The sequence below is a fragment of the Rattus rattus genome, chromosome 8, assembly GCF_011064425.1.
Source record: "Rattus rattus isolate New Zealand chromosome 8, Rrattus_CSIRO_v1, whole genome shotgun sequence".
Classification (NCBI taxonomy): domain Eukaryota; kingdom Metazoa; phylum Chordata; class Mammalia; order Rodentia; family Muridae; genus Rattus; species Rattus rattus.
This window is the reverse complement of record NC_046161.1, coordinates 81,883,568-81,898,205: the sequence shown is the minus strand read 5'-3', so window position 1 is coordinate 81,898,205 and position 14,638 is coordinate 81,883,568. Positions and strand designations below refer to the sequence as shown.

The 14,638-nt window shown below is 41.5% G+C and overlaps 1 non-coding gene across 1 annotated transcript; it reads right to left on the bottom strand.

Annotated features, from left to right (window-relative positions):
• Positions 1–12,067: 12,067 nt before the first annotated feature.
• LOC116908382 lies at positions 12,068–12,209 on the bottom strand. Its single transcript, XR_004388929.1, has one exon. It is a non-coding gene; the product is annotated as a small nucleolar RNA SNORA48 (small nucleolar RNA).
• Positions 12,210–14,638: the final 2,429 nt, after the last annotated feature.

Genomic DNA, 14,638 nt, shown 5'->3' with positions numbered 1-14,638 from the left:
AGAGAGAGAGAATTTTTCAGGTAGATCCCTTTGAACTGAATGAAGTTAGCCACCTGACATGATGCTGGAAATTGGTCTGGGGATCCCTGGAAGTGCTCTCTTAACCACTGAACAATCTCTCAGCTTACTAGTTGTCCTCCCAAACCATGCCATCATCTATGAATGACGATGAGAGCAACACTTCCTTTGTGGGTCTATGAGGAGCATAGATCCACACAGGCTGCCTTACTTTTTTATGAATTACTCCTACAGTAGACATCAAGTTTTGCAAAAGTAGTATAGTGCCTGGGACATAGATGCTCTGAAAATATTTCTACAACTTAGTAAAACTAGCCAACATGATGGTTTTGTTTTTGTTTTTTGATGTTTCTGCTTTTCTTGTTTCTTTGTGTTTGCAGTGCTTTAACTTTGAAGGCGTGGTCAAATGCTGACAGAAGTGGGGAGGAAACAAGTGAGCCATAGCTACTGACACCTCACCTCTACCCAGCATGCACCATCTCTCGGGTGTTTACATTTTTTTGTGTGGATCTATGCCCTTCATCTTCACAACATGGGACAGAGGAGGTTGGGCATGACAGTACCTTTCCTTTGGAGGTTGGCTCTGAAAGGTTCTGGAAAGAACCAGGGTGAGCTGGGGTCATAGGTAAGGAAGCACCATCCTTCCAGCACAATGCTTCCCTCAAGCTCTCCAAGAGTAATGTCTCACATGTAAATAGTTATTCCTTATCCATGAGGGATGCATTTCAAGAACCCCAGTAAATGTTTGAAATTGATGACCCTTCGAACATAGTAAAATATTAACAACAATAATGATAAAACTGAACAGTTAAACTATAAAAAAAATGCAAGCATCACTACTCTTATACTTCTTAGTTGTAAGGGTCCATGATTTACCTGAAGAATGATAGTCAGAACTCAATAGTATGTAAACACATACTATTTGTTTTATTCTGCAGAGGTCCAGCATGCTGGGTCTCCCATTACCAGAAGAGAGAGACACCCAAGTGAGGTTGCAGTCCTGATTTAAAGCACATTAGTGAATTCTGGGCTAGGTGACCTCTATGTTAATCTGTTGGATCCATCTCTATGGACATTTCCTTATAAGGATGTGGGGCAACTTGCAGGGGAAGTCTGGAAACTGCTGCTGTCCCATTGTCCTAACCTCAGGCCAGGTGTCAGGCTGCTTCTAGGCTTGGACTTGCCTGGAATTGCCCAGCTCTTGGAAACAGATTTAGGTCTAGTCTCCTTAACTCTTTAATTTGAAGCCTGTCATGGAATCAGCCTAGTTTTCTCAAAGTAAAATAAGAGTTACTTGAAATCAGGAACTACAACAGTTAATCTGGCTACAGATTCAATTTATTCAACTGCTAAGTGACTAATGAATCTATAACACATGGATACTGGGCAAAATGATGGTGCTTGGCTTCGATAGTGAAAAGTGGGATTGGATGAGGTTTCATCCTGCTACTTATAATGACATGCAATTTAAAATTTGAATTATTTGTGGAACTTTCCATTTTAGCTCATGGCAATCAAGGGTAGCTGAAACTACAGGATATCAAACTGTAGTTAAGGAGTAATAGGTTATTTCCTGATGCCGGTGAAATGAGCCAATTCAAGCCAGATTAAATTATATTAAAGGCAGGTTTATTGGGACGCTGCTTTGGGGCAGGTGAATTCAATGGCCCCAAGGATTGAGGCCAGGGGAGTCACCATAGGATGCAGGTGGGGGTGGGAGTGGGGTGTGGGGTGGGCCGTGTGTGTGGAAGAGGAAGAAAGAAAGGGCGGAGAGAAAGGGAGAGGGAAAGGGGAGGGGAGGGGGAGGGGGGGGAGGGGAGAGGAGGGAGAGGGGAGGGGAGAGGAGGGGAGAGGAGGGGAAGAAGAGGAGGGGGAGAGGAGGGGAGGGAGGGAGGGAGGGGGAGGGAGGGAGGGGCAGCGAGCACAAAAATGTCTGGAATACATAGGAAAGATCCTCTGGGCAAAGGGCAGTCCAGCCTCGGGGCTGGAAGTTCAGGGTTGGAGACAGGTAATAATGCCAGGTAGGGTCTGAGGGATGCTGGGAGAACCTGGAGGTCAGGTCTGCTTTGATATGTAAACTATGTGCCTCAGTCCCTAGACCAGCGGGTTTAAAACCAAACCAGGAGTTCCTACTGTCCTTCATTGTATGTTCCTTCTGTCCTCCGTATGTCCCTGTTCCCAAGTGCTTATACACAGCCAGATGCATCTAGGTGCATGCTGATGGGTAATATAATGAAATAAACAATGCTTTCTCCCACCAACATGGCTGTAAAATCCAGTCTCGCACCAAATTCCCCACTAGTCTCCGAACATTAAAAGAAATCAGAGTAATTTATCTTTTCGGAGCACACACTATATCTTACTTTTACAGTTTTCTTCCCGAGTCCCAGGGAGAAAGTGAAACCTAGCTGGTGATTACAAAATGGCTGAACGACAAGACAGAGGAGGGTGTAGAAACCCGGCAAGCGCAGGCTTTGTTGCTGAAATGTCAGAGCGACTGAAGTCAAGTCCATTAATCTTGTTTTATTGCAAGATTCAAAATCGCCATGGTATGGCAGCCACAAAATTGATGGATGGGTCTCCCTGCGTTCACCCAGCACCTTGGCTGCCTGGGAAACCAGACCTCAGATGAGCAGGGAGAGGAAATTAAAACCGCCCTTCGAGACTCTTCAGACACTGCAGCTAGGAAAGGATGGGGCATCTGTGGGCTCTGGCCACAGATCTGCTTATCGTTGGGATTTACCACATTTCAAAATAAGCAAATAAAGGCCCCAACAAAGAGGGAACCATCACCATAAATCTTAAACAATGGCTCTCTAGGTTGACTGGCAGGGAGTGCACAACCCAGCCACGGAGCTGCACCTTAAGGCATCCAGGCTGTGGATTTGCTTTTGGATCTGGCCTTGGCTGCCTATTTGCTTTTGTTTTCTGTTCGATTCTTTGTGTCTTATTTGGTAGCCCAGGCTGTCCCGGAACTCCCTTTGTAGGCTAGGCTGCCTTGAACCTGGAGGCATTCCTCCTTAGCTTCTCAAATTCAGGGATTACAACCACCACACCCAGATCATATTTGCCTTGCTAATGAAGTAGGCGGAGATAACAAAGCGGGGTGTTTAATTTGCCACCCTCTGATTGCTAGAGCACTGGACCCTTCCTTTTTATTCCTGTTTTCTAGTTGGATCACATTCTTTTGTCCACAGCCATTTTCCTTCTGCTCCAAACATAATTAATGTCTCAGTTCAGCAGCTCCGCGTTTATTGTGAGCTGTGTATAGCCCTCCTAAGTCAGTGCTAGGGACCAGAAGGGGAGAGGAGGAGGGGCGGCGGATCAGGAGAGAGAAGGAAGGTAGGGGGCTGGGGAGGAGCTTACAATGGTTTTTTCCGGGTTCTTTGTTTTCTAATTTCAGAAAGCATAGAGAAGTTTCTATTTCCTTAATTATCTCTTTCTCTTTGAGATTCCCCGTGTCATTTGCTACACGTTCATTTCTACCTCATTTTACATTCTTAAGCTCAATTAAAGGAAGACTTCAAATTCAGTCGAAATTTGTTTCTGTTAGATTTGTGGATTAGACCGCTTCCTTTTCAAAATAACATGGACTTCACAAATGTTATATTGACTAATCTTCCTCGTTTTACTTCTTTGAGGTGAATTTAGTTGGCTATAAGCAAATTCTACCCAAAAAGATGGTTTGTTTTCTCTTGTGTTGGAGCCTTACCATTTTCGTTGCTGGTCTGTAATCTATCAGAGTCTGGAAATGCGAGTCAGCACATGCCAACATATGCTGTCGTATTTGTAGTCTGTCTTATTGTTCTTTTAAATACTGAGAATTTGGGCAGGAGAAATGGCTCAGTGGCTAAAATCACTGGTTCTTTCAGAGGACCCAGGTTCAATTGCCACCATCTACATGGGGACCCACGACGGCCTGTAACTTCATTTCCAGAGGATCTGACACCCTTTTCTAAGCTCCATGGGCACTGGGCACACACGTGGGGCACAGACATACAGGAAAGCAAAACACTCATACAAAGAAATAAATCTAAACATTTTTAAATACTTAGGATTTTTTCAGTTCTCAGAAAATATCCAGAGAAATCACCCTACATTGTGCCACAGACAATGTTGTGTTTTTACATTTACTTAAATTTGATCTAATTCTTTTAGAGGCAGCTCACATCAGATATTAATACTTCCATTGTAATACTCTGTGGCTTTGCCATGACTTAGATGGGCATTCATGCTTAGCCTGTATCTCACAGCTCTGTTCAGCTGCAAGGAAATGTCTACTGGTTAACTTCCTACTTTTAGAAGTTAATTCTGAAGGTTTTCAGTTAAAACCTTCTGATTCTGTAGGTGTCCAGTCATAGCACTTAGGCAAGATGACACTCTACCCTTTTCTAGTTGTCATCTATGACTCTGTCTTTTCTTAATTCTTTCACGAGTTTGTGAAATGACAGTGTTGGTAGAGTTTGGCTGAGAGGGAATATCTGCTTGTGTAGTTCTCCCCCAGAGGGTGATAATACTGAGCCTGTTGTGCTGAAGATATCTTGTTAGGGGATCAGCAACCACGCAAATGCTTTTGCTGGTACATACTGTGTGGTGCTATGTGCTAGTCACGTGCAGGCAATTACACACATGTCATTTGATCTGAGTCTCGTGGTACTTTCCCTTTTATAGATGGGTCGAAGCACACAAAGAGTTGATAGATCCCAGCAGAAAGAGTAACAAGTCTGGCTCCTGAGAACATGCTCATATTTCTTTCTTCTAGGGGGATTGCTTTCATCTGCTCTGAAGTAATTAGGAGGTCATTTCTCAACTAAACTTGTTTTGGGTTATCAAGAAAACAATCATTCTGATAGTCTCTCTCTCTCTCTCTCTCTCTCTCTCTCTCTCTCTCTCTCTCACACACACACACACACACACACACACACACACACACACACACACACACACACACACACACACACCATTTACCTGACTTGGATTCATCTCCTCATTTACTTCTTCATTTATTAGGCTGATCCTCTTCCTCTTCCAATAGCCCTCCTTCTGACAACACATACGTTATTATAACTACCAGAACAAATATTACTTTGCTGTCTAGTAAATGACCATGAGGGAGACTTTCTTGCTTGGCCTAGTAGCAATTCCAAATAGATTTCCCAGTGTTGAAGTTGATCTTTGCAGCCACAGAACAAAGCACACTTGTTCTCTAGAGTATAACAAGTTTACTTATGTTTACTATTGAAGCACCTAATTTGACCACATACTATTTTTAGTGCGTAAGCATATTTGGCTGAGTTTATAATCTTTCTGGGTTGTATTTCTTTTTAAAGTTTTCCTTCTTTATTATACTATATTTTGAGAAATCTACATACTTGAGAACATTACAAAAATAGTACAACTTCCAGAAATGAGAAGTTGTGAACATCTTGGCTTCTTTGATTCAAACCTTAGTTTGCTTGTCTTAAAAGATATGCAACTTTTGAGAGAAAAAGAGAACAAAGTCTTGCTGGGTGTGATGGTATACACCTACTGTTTTAGTTAGGGTTTTATTGCTGTGAAGAGACACCATGACCAAGGCAACTCTTATAAAAGCAACATTTAATTGGGGCTGTCCATTACCATCAATGCATGAAATATGGCAGTGTCCAGGCAGGTATGACACTGGAGGAACTGAGAGTTCTACATCTTGTTCTAGAAGTAACCAGGAAAAGACTGTCTTCCAGGCAGCCAGGAGGAAGGGCTCAAAACTCACCACCACAGTGACACACTTTCTCTAATAAGGCCTACTCTAATAAGGCCACACCTCCTAATAGTGTCCACTCCCTGGGCCAAGCATATTGAAACTATCATACCTACCATCCAGAAATAGAGATGGTAGCTTCAGGATTGTGAGGGTAAGGGAAGTCTAGGATACAGAGAACACTGTGTGGAAAGGAAGTGAGATGCCAAATCTTCTAAATTCAGACTACATTTTAGAGAACCTGACCTAAGTTTAAACTCAGGTAAACTAACAGGTTGGTATATAGCATTAGTTTCCAAGTTGTCCCTCAAACAAAACCTGAGCCTAGCTTCAGTCTGTACACTAATCCCCAACAGCACCAGCATCTCCAGGTTACACCCTCAACCAGACCAGTGTCTTCAGGTTGTTCCCACAACAAACCTGTACTCCCATGTTACAAGCCCACCTCCCTGCCTAATGACCACCAATGCAGAGGGGAGCAGAAGTTAAGTTTATGATATGACTCCTAGCACCAGTCAATTATGTTAAAGGCCACAGTAGCTTTCAAATTAGATGTTTGCATATGTACTCCCTACTGCTTACTATAAAGCCTTACTCCATAGACTTTCCGGGCTCCCCCACCACCAAAATCATCCTGTGTGCTGGTGGTGGGTTGCGGGGAGGCGGGGTACGAGTTAGCTTGAATAGAATAAAGACCCTGCTGTGAGTTGCATCAGATTGGCTCCTGTCTGTTTTGTTTCACTAAATTCCCTGGTACAACAGAAGGAAGAAAGGGAGAGAGGGAGGGAGGGAGAGAAGAAGGAGGAAGAAGAGGAGGAGGAAGAGGGAGAGAGAAAGAGACAGAGACAGAAACAGAGAGAGGAAGGAAGAACAAGAGGGAGAGAAAGGGGAGAAGAAGAAAAGAAGGAAGGGTAGGAGAAAGAGAAAGGCAGGGGAGAGGAGAGGAAAAGAGACAGAGATCTTCCTTACATTGAAGTCTATCAAGAAGAACGGAAAGTAGGAACTCCAACGTATTTGCACACTCATATTGAGAACAACATAATTCACACGTTCAAACCATGAAGCAAAATAAGTGTGCCCAGGCTGATGAATAAATAAGAAAAATGGGGTGCTCACACAATGGAATATTACTCAACAGGGAAAAGAAAGAGTATGTGATGATATGTGTGATAATATAGATGAACAGAAGGCATTTTTCTAAGTGAAATAAACTAGTCACAAATGGGTGAACAGTGTGATTTCTCTTATACGAGATACTCAGATGTCTTGGTTTCATTTCTGGTGCTATGCTAAAACAACAACAATAACACAACAACAACAACAACAAACAAACAAAACCCAAAACCTGATCAAAGTAATGTAGCTCACAATTCCGTGTTAAAGTACATAATCAAAGTGAAGTCACACTAGCAAAAAGCTTAAAGCAACTAGTAACATTCATCCACAGTCAAGAGCAGAGAGAATATAAATCCATGCAGCTGATTACTTACTTGTGCTCAGTTTTATTCTCTTACTCTTATACAGAGCAGTATCCCCTGCCTAGGGAATAGTGTTACTCACAGTGGACTGAGTCCCACGTAAGTTAACTTAAAAGTCAATCCTCAGAAAAAACAGTCACAGACAAACCCAGTATTAAACAATCTCTTACTGAGGGTCTATCTTTCCAGGTGATTCTGGGTTGTATCAGGTTGACAGTTAAAGCTAATCAGCATACCCAAATGGTAAACTTTATAAAACACCATGGAATGGTTTTAGGAGCTTGGAGGGAAGAGGGTTATTAGGAGGCCATGTTAATGGTCAGTTTCAGTTGTGCAAGATGAAGAGAGTTCTGGAGGTTGATGGAGGTGATAGCCTTACCACAGTGTGAAAGTATGAACTGCCACTGAACTGTTGGCTTAAAAATTGACTCGGTGTTAACATTTGACAAATCCAATTTGCCAGAAGGCTTTTTATAAGTCCTTATGTGTCAGCTTTCTGCTGCTGAGACAAAAACCTGGGATAAACATTGTCAAAGAAGGTAAATATTTGTTTAGGCTTTTGGCTTTAGAGATTTTAGACCATGATCACTTGGGCTATTGCTTTTGGGGTGAAGATCTTGATGGAGGCTCATTGTTTTTTAAAAACAAAAAAATCTGTTCACCTCACGGTGGCCAGTGAGCAAACAGAGGAACTAGGGTCCTATGGTGTTCTGAATGAGAATGGTCCTATAGACTCATATGTACCTGAATGCCTAGTTATCAGTTAGTGGAAATATTTGGGAAGAATTAGGAGGTGTGGCCTTGTTGGAGAAGATCTGTCACTGTGGACGGGCTTTGAGGTTTCAAAAGCCCACCCCAGACCCAGTGTCTCTCTCTGCCTGCTCCCTGTAGATCAGGTTGGATAGCTCTCAACTACTCCTCCAGTGCCGTGCCTGGCTGCTTTCCACCACAATAATCATAAGCTAACTTTCTACAAGTGGGGGTCAACCCCTGTTAAATGCTTTCTTTTATAATTATTGCCTTTCTTGTGGTGTCTCCTCACAATAATGGAAGAATAATTAAAATAGACCCTACTATCAACTTGAAAAACATGCCCACAATGGCCTAACTTCCTCGCAATGGATATCAATCACCTCTTAAAGCTTCTACTTCCTTCTAAGGCTACACAGGCTTGTGACCAAAACATTGACATATAGCCTCTGGTAAGCGTTCAAGACTCAAACCCTAGAACCCCTGTAATTCCACATCTTTAATTTTATTTTTTCCTCAGTTGTTCAGGAAAAAATTGTTTTTATTAATTAAGTATCTTGAATTCTGCTTTAAAAATATTTTAGAAAACATACATAAGAGTTTATGAACGATTTATAGTGTTCTTTGTTTCCTTTAAAAGTTTCAGTGAAAGCAAGATGACACCGTACAGGTCATTGAGCAACTTGGTTTTATGATACCCATTTTTTTTATTGGTTTCTGTATTGTTATTCAAAGGTTTTAAAATTCATTTTGAGGTTTTCAGTGATTCTGAGAATGGGCCTCCTTATAGAACACATCCTAAAAGATTCTCTAAACTGTAAAATGACACTGTAATGCCGAGTCACACGGTAAATGTTTTCAGTTATGCTAGACGATATTCATTTGCTTGGGGACCATTATTCTCCAGATTTACATCATTACCAGCTTAATGTGAGGATTCCTGTTTACTGATTCAGCAAGACCAATATTGACAGATAAAAAAAAAAGCCAATGTATTGCTTTTGAAATAGTACTGTATTATATAACTTGCCTTTCCCGGATTATTTATGATCTTACATACCTTTTCATATATTAGCAAGTCATTGAGCTTTTTCATGTTAGAATTGCTTGAACTTAACTCAACATTTGAAGCCTGAAACTGGAGTTACAACTGGTTCTGAGCTGTCATGTGTGTATCTAGATGAACGACGACAGTTGAGAGTACCTGGGTGCAGACAACAAGATCACTTACCTTCTGAAGAGACATAGAGACTGATTATTGGCACACAAAAGCAGGAGCCCATTATGACTACAGTAACTGACTCTTATATGGCATTTGGAAATTGTGATACTCTTTAAATTTTATTATTTTTACTGTGTGTGTGTGTGTCTGTGTGTGCTTGTGTGTCTGTGTGAGTGTGCTTGCGTGTCTATGTGTGTTTATTCATACTACATGAATGCAGGTGCTAGCAGAGACCACAGAGCCTTGGATCCCTAGAATTGGAGTTAGAGGCTATTGTCACCCAAGATGGGTGTTGGGAACCAAATCCAGATCCTCTGTAAGAGCAGTAAGTGCTTTAACACTGAGCATTCTCTCCAGGCCCAATGGTCATATAAAAAAATTTCTATTGTTTCTCTCTTTATTAATTAATGGATTCTCTTTAGATATTTATAAATTAATTATTTAAATTAACAGAATTATTTTCTAGTCTTCTTTCTTTCTTTCTTTTTTAAATTTGTTTTTGTTGGTTAGTTGATTAGTTATTTGTTTTTCTTTCCCCCCAAGACAGGGTTTCTCTGCATTGACCAGGATGGCTTTGAACTCACAAAGATCCATCTGCCTCTGTCTCCTGAGTGCTATGATTAAAGGTTTTTGCTCTCTGTTCTCAGCTATTAAAAACTCTATCTGATATTTTCCCATAATTGATTCCAAGTTTCCCTTCTTTAATTAAAGTGTGTAGTCAATGTGAAATTTGTTTCAGGGACTTTGGGCCTCTTCATGAGTGTGGAAATTTCCAATGAACAGAATGAATTTGAAATTTTCTGTAGTAAAGAGTTGGTATTGGATGGAGATTACAAGTCTTGTAATCTCCTGGCTTTTATCGATAAATCCAGGGGGATCTTTGGGGAATTTTAAAGGCTTATTTTTGTTTCCCTTCCCCTTGTCTGTTTGAAGGGTAAGTGAGGGCCATGCTCTTGATTTGAAACATCTTCCCAGGTTCAGAGTTTTGCTTCTTAGTCTTCGGGTAGTGGACTCAGGTGAGAAGTCTTTAAAACTATGGAAGGAGAGACTTCAGTGACAGTAGTAGGTCACCTGAGGTGTGCCTTTGAAGGCTAGATTTGAACCCTCCTTGCTGACTGCTTCCTTGGTCTCTGGCTTGTGAAGCTATTTTTGCCACATGCTCATGCCACCATTGTACGATGATCTGAGGTATTCTGTTAGGCCTTTCCCATCATGGCAGACTGATCAGTCTGAAAACATGAGCCAATTACAGCTTTTCTTTGGATGTTTTTTTCTCTTATGTGTGATGTCATAAGAAAAATAATTGATACAATGAATGTGTGGTGCAAATTCACATACACACTCATGCATAAATCATGTGTTTATACATACACATACATATATAAAGAATGTTTTTCTTTGAAATTTGTAAATTTATCATATCTTTCTATGTAGCACAGCCATATGCTTTAACTTTCTCCTTGTCTATCAGTTTTATTCTTAATTTTTATTGTTGTTTTGTGTTGTGTTGTGTTTTAAATGTTCTTAGAATTGAGGAGGAGTCTGTTTATAATGCTCATTTGTTTTTCTCTCAAAATTATGACTTTCAATGACACCACCACAACCAGCTCCACCCAATCCAGTCCCTGTAGACTTACTTCTTCACTGTTAGTTACCTCCAGATGCTGGGGTTGTAGCTTGTCTGAGTATCACTTCATTTTAACAGTCTTGCAAGGATGACACTCATCATCATCATCATCACCACCGCCACCACCATCATAACCACCACCACCACCACCATCATCATCACCACCACTACCATCATCATCATCACCACCACCACCATCATCACCATCATCATCATCACCACCACCACCACCATCATCATCATCACCACCACCATCATCATCGGTGTATCTCAGTGTGCTATATATTGTGTGCTTCTCTCCCTCCCCCCACCCCTGAAAAGTATGCCTCTGAGTGTGGTGTATGTGGTATGTGTGTGCTATATGCTTCCCTTCCCTTCATTTCCTCATCCCCCTTCCTCTCACCACTCCACTGAGTGTGTGTGTGTGTGTGTGTGTGTGTGTGTGTGTGTGTGTGTGTCTGTGTCTGTGTGCGCGCACACGCGCATGTGTATGTCTATATGTGCTACTGCAGAAGACAAACCCTGCGGCAGGGTTCCCACTGAACTCAGAGTAGGATGGCGCCAATAAACCCTGGTGTTCCTCCTGCCACAAGAACCAAGTATAAGGGTGCCGCCTGGACAAGAGGCAGCGCCTGCTCTCCTGAGTGATGCTGGCCACGAGAGATGGGGCCAGCTCTTCAGAGCCCTATATCCAATTAGAGGCAGGGCCAGATAGACACAGTTCCTGGACATCTGTGTGGTTTCCAGTGGCTGCCCCAACCAGCGGCATCCCCATGTTCTTTAGTGGTAATGTAAGTCATGAGCATTGATACCAACCCTTGTCACTACATAGCTATAGACTCAGGCATGGCCCTCAGGAGCAGCTCAGGCTGGGACCTCACCATGGTACCAGGTGGCAGGGTTGGCCACTCACAACAGGCTACATTTCTCCACCCTTGAGTTTCCAGTTCCATCTCTCTTCATAATGTTCAACCTGTTCCAGTTCTCCTTTTCTCCCTTCTGACCACCACATACTCATACACTATGGCGGCTCCTGTTGCAAGCTGGCCACATGGCTGATGGGCCCCTGGGTGACGTCCTTCATTCATGCTAAGTGGTTTGGTGGAAAGCAGAAGTTTGTGGCCCACCTGTGCAGAGAGCTGGAGGGCAGGTCTGTGGAGCCATGGTGTCTACAGGTCTGCCTGTCTTCCTCCTCCCATGCTGTGCTGCCTGGATTTGATTAGATTTGATTTTTATGAGTCCTAGGCATAAGACAACTTTAGCCCCAAGCCAGGCATCAAGCTAGGAAGAACCAAGGATTGCCATCTGCTCTTCCTCCGATGGATCTAAGGACAATACCACCAACAAGATGTCTCTTTGCCATTGCTGGTGGTGGTGGTGGTGGTGGTGGGGCAATGTTTCATGCTTATTGCCATTCTTTTAATTCTCTCTTTGCATCTGCCATGTGCCAAATGTTATTCTTCAGTTCCAACGTATCTGCCTTAATTTACTGCATTGCGATTTCAAAATATCTGTAAACTCATGCTTTTGTGAACATACATTCTCCTTATACATGTAAGACATTCTCATTCTGATTTCATAGATGATCCCGTTCTGTGAATAGACTAAGTCACAGCCTGTCTTAGTGTTTCCTTTGCTATGAAGAGACACCATGACCAAGGCAACTCTTATAAAGGACAACATGTAATTGGGGATGCCTTATAGGTTCAGAGGTTCAGTCTACTATCATCAAGGCAGGAGCTTGGCAGTGTCAAGGAGATATGGTGCTGGAGGAGAAAAAAGTTCTACATCTTGATTCAAAGGTAGACAAGAGAAGACTGGCACTTATATGACTAGAAGGAGGGTCTCAAAGCCCAACCTCACATACTTCCTCCAACAAAGCCACACCTACTCCAACAAGGCCACACCTCCTAACAGCGCCATGCAAACTACCACATAACCTTTGAAAAATCAAAAGACCTCCATATTTAGGCTACAGGATTTGTCAGATCTACCAGATAGACGGTTGATTGTGTCTTCTGTTTTACTGAGTATTCATCTAATGTCTATACTCTTATGCACAGAATGGGTTGATGCTGATAAGTCACCTTCTTCTAAGAAGATGTGCTTGCATTTTATTTTGTTCCCATTTTTTTGTTACCAGTTTTGCTGTGTGTTCCTGCATACCTTCTCAACTTGTAAATAATATGTAACCCAGAGCTGACCCTCCTATTCCTTGTGTTGCATTTGACCAACATATTTGTACCCAAATATTTATTTTTTTAATCTTTCAGTCACAGAAACACATTGTATGGGCAAGATAACACTAAGTCTTAAAAGAAATTTCACAATTTTCTGATAGCTTGTGACAGCCCACTTATCCGCTTTGTACGCATCCCGCTTGGCTTACCGTTCACCATGTCATTGTGTCTTCTGAATTCTATCTTGATTTCACTTTAGCTAAATTAATATTTTCTTAACACAACAACTGCTGTGCATCTTTGTGGGGGATACAACATGGTGTTTGGTACATTTATGTTGACCAACACAGTATGCTTAGCTGTTTATAATCGCAAACATTCATCATTTCCTTGTAATGAGACCATCGCAAATCCTCCTACTAGCTACTATGAGTTACATAATAATGCTAGTTATAGCCATTCTCTGTGCAAAGCTCTGGGGCTGAACCAGAACTTCTCTTTGGGTCTTTGCTAAATTTTGATAAAATTTACACCATTCTCTCAACACATTGCAGAAGGGAACTTTCTCATTTTTAGTTTTAGGTTTTTTTTTTTTCAATTTTTATTGACTGATAATAACAAAACATCTATGAAATACTGTGCAATATTTTAGTATGTTTATTCATTTTATTTTTATTAACTCAGGATGCTTATGGCAGAAGAGCAATACTTATCATCAACTTTTAATCCCACCCCTCTTAATGCACTTAAAGTGACAGTCCTACTTTCTAAAATTTCTAAATAAATTCCATGTTTAACCCTACTTCTTGGGTTTGGGGATAAGTGGTAGGTTAAATTTAGCTCTTCCCAGGCTTCCTTCAGTTGCTTCAAGGTCTGGCCTTGTAGCTGCTTGCCTTCCCGCACTCTTTCATGAGTTCTGGCAACTTGCAATTTGGTTTTGAGCCACATCTAAAGTTAATAAAATTAATGCTCCAGATCTGATTTCATTTTTCATATTCTATTACTTTTTGTTGACATTCTTGCTGTTATTCTTGTTTTGTTTGGAAAAATGAACAAATAGACCTCTATGCTTCTCACATAATTTTTCATGTACAGATTCCTCATTTCCTCTCTTGTTTTGGCAGCATTTACTGAGGAGAGGGGCCTGTCAGGTTTGCCACTTGAATGTTGATTGTTCTGAAGTGAGATACTATAGAACAAATACAAGCACAGCAATACTTCCATAACACATCCTTGGACGATACCTTTTATAGGATTTATAACATATGACTCCTTTTCTTCTACAGTGACCTTTATAAGTGGGAGGAAATATCTAAGAAAGAAATGACTATGCTTTTATTGTGTGCTGTGATAGATTGGATCATGCCTCTCTGAAATTCATGGGTTCGTAGATTAAATCCCTAAACCCTAAGGTAACCAGTGTGGGAGATGATTAAGGATTCACGAGCCTGGAGGATGGGTTCTAACCATAAGGACAATGTCCATAAATAAAGAGGAAAGATACCTTAACTCTTCTCATAGAGGGAAGACCACAGGAGGACTGAATGGGCTTTCTGCAAACCTGCTCATCAGCAGGAACTCTGTCTTCGCTTTGATATGAACTTTAGGCTCCACCATTGTCAG